General features: G+C 39.9%; 1 long non-coding RNA gene across 1 annotated transcript in view; it reads left to right on the forward strand.

The window, feature by feature from the left end:
* Positions 1 to 1,558, forward strand: part of LOC119617096 — a 7,801-nt gene extending 6,243 nt beyond the window's left edge. The window contains exons 2-3 of the long non-coding RNA XR_005233278.1: positions 415 to 539; positions 1,072 to 1,558. This is a non-coding gene — a long non-coding RNA (uncharacterized LOC119617096). The remainder of the gene's footprint in view (positions 1 to 414; positions 540 to 1,071) is intronic.
* The last annotated feature ends 3,212 nt before the right edge of the window (positions 1,559 to 4,770 follow it).

Below are 4,770 nucleotides of genomic sequence, written 5' to 3' on the forward strand. Positions count from 1 at the left end.
CCATCATAACTCCAGCCATCATAACTCCAGCCATCATAACTCCAGCCATCATAACTCCAGCCATCATAACTCCGCCCATCATAACTCCATGTTTCCAGGAAACAACAGGCTCTAAAACAATCCAAAGATTGGTTCTAAAAGTTTTCTTTTCCTCTGATTTGGATCAAATTTTTTGATGGATTGATGCAGATCTAATAACTTTCCAAAAGTACATTTATTTTAATGAGAATTTCAGAAACATTTGACTAAAATCCTGTGGTCTACAAAGTAGTTCATGATATACAAGATGCCAGGTCCCAAACCATCAGCCCTCCACCTCCATGCTGATAGTTAGTATTAGGTGTTTTCTGCCTTGTTTCTTTCTCACAAAGAGAGCAACAAACATTTAATGAAGCTTTTCTTTTTTGTTCTCAGGGACGTGAACACTTTGATCTGCTCCTCCTGGACTCTGACTGTCTGTCGAGTAAAAACCTTCTAGAAACTCCCTGAGCAAACCGAAACAGGATGTGTTGTCCTGTGGATGGGATTTTATTGAACCTGTGAGTAAAGTTCAGGTGACAGATTTCTGGCTGTTTGGTGTTTGTGTCTCGGTTTGTGGTTCTGGTGTGGACCGATCCATTAATGTCTGCACTTCTCTGTGCTGATCTCTGCTCAGCGTTTGGGGACGTTTAATGGCCCGTTGTCATCTGAGAACATAAATCACTGCTGTCAAGAACAGCATGACTAATGTTCACAGAGTCCTCAGAGGATCAAGTCCTGTTTCCTAAACTGTCCCAAAGCAGTGCTCTGTTGGTTCGTAATGGTTCTGGTTCTGGTTTTACCTCAGGTTTAGTGTTTTTTTTCAAAGATTAATGGTTTCCTCAGAGAGGTCCTCATTAATCTCATTCTTCTCATGTAATTAAAGTGTCAGATAAATGTGTTCTCACTGTTCCAAAGAGACCATGCTGCTTGAAACTTTAGATCATCATCACGATGCTGTTTGAACAGATGGACTAGGACAAAATATGACAAAACAAATAAATAAGATCAAAAAACAACCATTCATTTTCTTCACCCACTTCCCCTTTCCAGGTCTCTGGGAGCTGGTGTCAGTCTCCAGCAGTCCCAGTGTGAGACGCAGGGGACACCTGGACAGAACATGCAGGTTACATGTTCTCACATAGGGAGAACATGTAAACTGCACACAAGGAGAATGGGAGGCGAATCTTCAACCATATTGCTGTGAGGCAACAACTCTAACCACTGCACCACTGTGCCACCCCTCAGCCATTATAACAAGGCGGATATGACAGATAAATGGAATAAAAACATGATAAAACTGGTAAACTGAGAACAGAGTGGATTTAAATAAAAGTTACATCTCGGAGATGACAAAAGGATGAAGACTCCGAGACAACGGTTAAACAGAAGTGAAACTTCCCGTGCAAAGTACTTATTAAACTCTAAAAACAAGAAGTGAAACGTGCTGAAAGTCTAGATTTCTCCCCACGCTGACTGGAAACTTTCTTTAAATAAGACATTTAAAGCTGTGACTGCTGATGGATTAAAGAAAACGATGAAAATTAGGGTTTTTTAATAACCTGTATCTTAAAAAATTAAAAAAAAAACAGGAAAAACTGAAACCAGAGCTTTACTTCAAACAACCAGTTTGAATTAAAATAAAACCCTTTTTGTTTTTTATGTCCTTCCCTGACAGAATGGTATCTGAAAAGTGAGGAAAAAATGGTTTAAATATTTGTCTCCAACTGCCTCCTCCCCTGTTAAACATTCAGTCACGTGACCCCCCTCCTCGTTAAACAGTCAGTCACGTGACCCCCTTCTCGTTAAACAGTCAGTCACGTGACCCCCTCCTCGTTAAACAGTTAGTCACATGACCCCCCTCCTCATTAAACAGTTAGTCACGTGACCCCCCTCCTCGTTAAACAGTTAGTCACGTGACCCCCTCCTCGTTAAACAGTCAGTCAGGTGACCCCCCTCCTCATTAAACAGTTAGTCAGGTGACCCCCCTCCTCATTAAACAGTTAGTCATGTGACCCCCCTCCCCAGTAAACCTGCATCTTTGAAGCTCACAGCTCATGAGCAGCTGTGATTTTCAACTCAACATCTGTCCTCGGATTAAAAAGCTCTCGGCAGCTGAATTAAAGGCAAACTTCGGTGGATTAAACTTTAATCTGAGCTGCAGGTTGATCAGATGTCGAGGAAACAAGAAAAACCTTCAGTACAGTCTGAAAACGGCTTGTTGGGACTTGGAGGAGGACGTTCTGAACACATTTCTGGGAGCACGAGTATAAAGATGTGCAGACAAGAAGACTCCTGAGCAGATTCTCAGGGTCATTTTAGACCTACAGGCTTCAACACAAGGAAACAGGAAATTTAAGATTATGTTCTGATTTGAAACTGAAACCAAATGAGATTTTATCAGTTCTAAACAATCTGGATCAGCAGACTAAGACAGGTTCACATGAGATTGGTTTTAAACCGGTTTAATGGTGTTTGGTTCAGGTTGGTCTTTAGAGACCACCTGCTTGGAGATAAGAACCATCCTTAAGTCCTCTGAACTCCATTAAAACCATTAAGGAACAAACTCTATTTTCCTCCACTGATGAGTTTTCTTTTAAAAAGCAGCAGAGTAAAACAAATAAAAGTAAAATAAATAATAACTATAATTATTAATCTTTCTATTAAGACATTTAGAAAAAAATTCCATGTTAATCAAATAAACTAACAACAAAAAGAAAGGAAAGGAAATGTTCTGTTCGAGCAGAACTCTGATAGGAGGAAGTTTCTGTCTCAGGTTAAATGGAATCCAGTGTATTAATCAGAAAGAAACCCGACTGAAGACAAACTGAAACATGTTTTTTTTCTACACATAAAATAAATAAATCTGTGTTAAATATCTGTTTTTTTCCTCAGATTAATTTATTGTTTGAATCAACTGAGGATTGAATAATTTTTATTCAACTTCCTGTTTAAATTTAAAACTTTCCAACTTTCAGTCTGATGATTTACTTATTTTTATTTAACCCTTTTTAATTTTTGGACTTTAACCTTCATGGGATGACAGAACTATGAATTCTGGTCAAATTTTTTATTCAAGCAAATGATTTACTCATCAATTTTCCAGGGTCACAGAGAGCTGATGCCCATCTCCAAAGGTCACTGATCGAGAGGCGGGGTCACACCTGGACAGGTCTCCAGTCCATCACAGGGACACATAGAGACACGGTACAGACAACCATTCACTGTCACACCAAGTGACAGTTTAAAGTTACCCACTAACCAGATTTATATTTTATAATAAATCATATTGGCCCTGTGATGGACTTTGGACCTGTCCAGGGTGTCCCTAACCTCTCACACAGTCACTGCTGGACACCAGCTCCCGACCACCCGCAGAGGAGAAGTGGATGAATGTAACAATTTATATTAAAAATAATCTGAAGCCAACTTAGCTGGTTCTGAAGAACCAATGAAACAAGCTGGAAGATGTAAAAAAGTGGAAAAACATTTCTTCTGGTGAATCTTTAGTGTTTCCACAGAGCTGTTCTGCCGCCTGCTGGACCATCTGAGTCACTACAACTAAATAAAGAGCTGATTATCGGTTAAATTACTCATAAAAATCACATCATTTAAAATGCCTTAGTTTGGCAGATTGCATGTGAGAACACAAATTAATTTTGTCATATTTTATTACTTAACCCATTTTCTGTTATTTCTTTCTGTATCAACTAGTCTGTTTAGCTTGTCAGCTAAAAACATTTTAGAGTCAGAAATCCAATGTGCTCCAGGAGCCAGACGGCCAGAGACAAACTGTCCCCACAAGGACAGTCATCATCGCCCCCTGCAGGAGTTTACTGGTGTTACAACAAACTTTCACCAAACAAAATTATAATCAAAGGCTTGGATGAACTGAAAACAGATAATTATCAGTGAATTTCACTTTCAGGAACTTTTGTTAGGAAACACTCAGAGATGGACACACATCTGCACGCACATATATCTCCTCCAGCAGAGGGAGTGTATATATATATATATATATATATACTAGCTGAGCTTTTTGTCCAGTCGAATGGCACAGAATATCTGCCACAGTAAAGGTTGAAAAGGTTATTGTCTTTTTTGGGGGGGAATTTATTGTTCCCAATATTTGACTCATTCTATTTCATTAAAGAAACAGAGTGACTCTTCTGTGTAAAAGAAACAAAAAGATATTTTTATATATTTTTCATTAATTGAGCATTTATAAATCAAGAATTAAGCATGAACCATATTAATATATTTAATGATAAACTGTAACAAAAATTACAAGTATGAGCTCATTGGATGTGAAACAAAAAAATAAGTCCCAACCTTCAGATAATAAATTGTTACACAAAACTAACATGTTTGAAATTTGTAACAAAGTCAACATGTACACTCCAGGAGAAAACATCTCTGAGCTGCTCATCAACCAGCCGCTCAGAATTAAAGGTAATAAAAATGTTTTCCTAAAGAACAAATGTTGATGTGTTCTGGGGCTGAAGCTGTGGGCTGAAGCTGTGGGCTGAAGCCGGGCTGAAGCCGGGGGCTGAAGTCGTGGGCTGAAGTCGTGGGCTGAAGTCGTGGGCTGAAGTCGTGGGCTGAAGCCGGGGGCTGAAGTCGTGGGCTGAAGCTGGGGGCTGAAGCCGGGACAGAAGCTGTGGGCTAAAGCCGGGCTGAAGCCGGGGGCTGAAGTCGTGGGCTGAAGCCGGGGGCTGAAGCTGGGGACTGAAGCCGGGCTGAAGCCGGGGG

The sequence above is a fragment of the Kryptolebias marmoratus genome, linkage group LG6 (genome assembly GCF_001649575.2).
Source record: "Kryptolebias marmoratus isolate JLee-2015 linkage group LG6, ASM164957v2, whole genome shotgun sequence".
Lineage (NCBI taxonomy): Eukaryota > Metazoa > Chordata > Actinopteri > Cyprinodontiformes > Rivulidae > Kryptolebias > Kryptolebias marmoratus.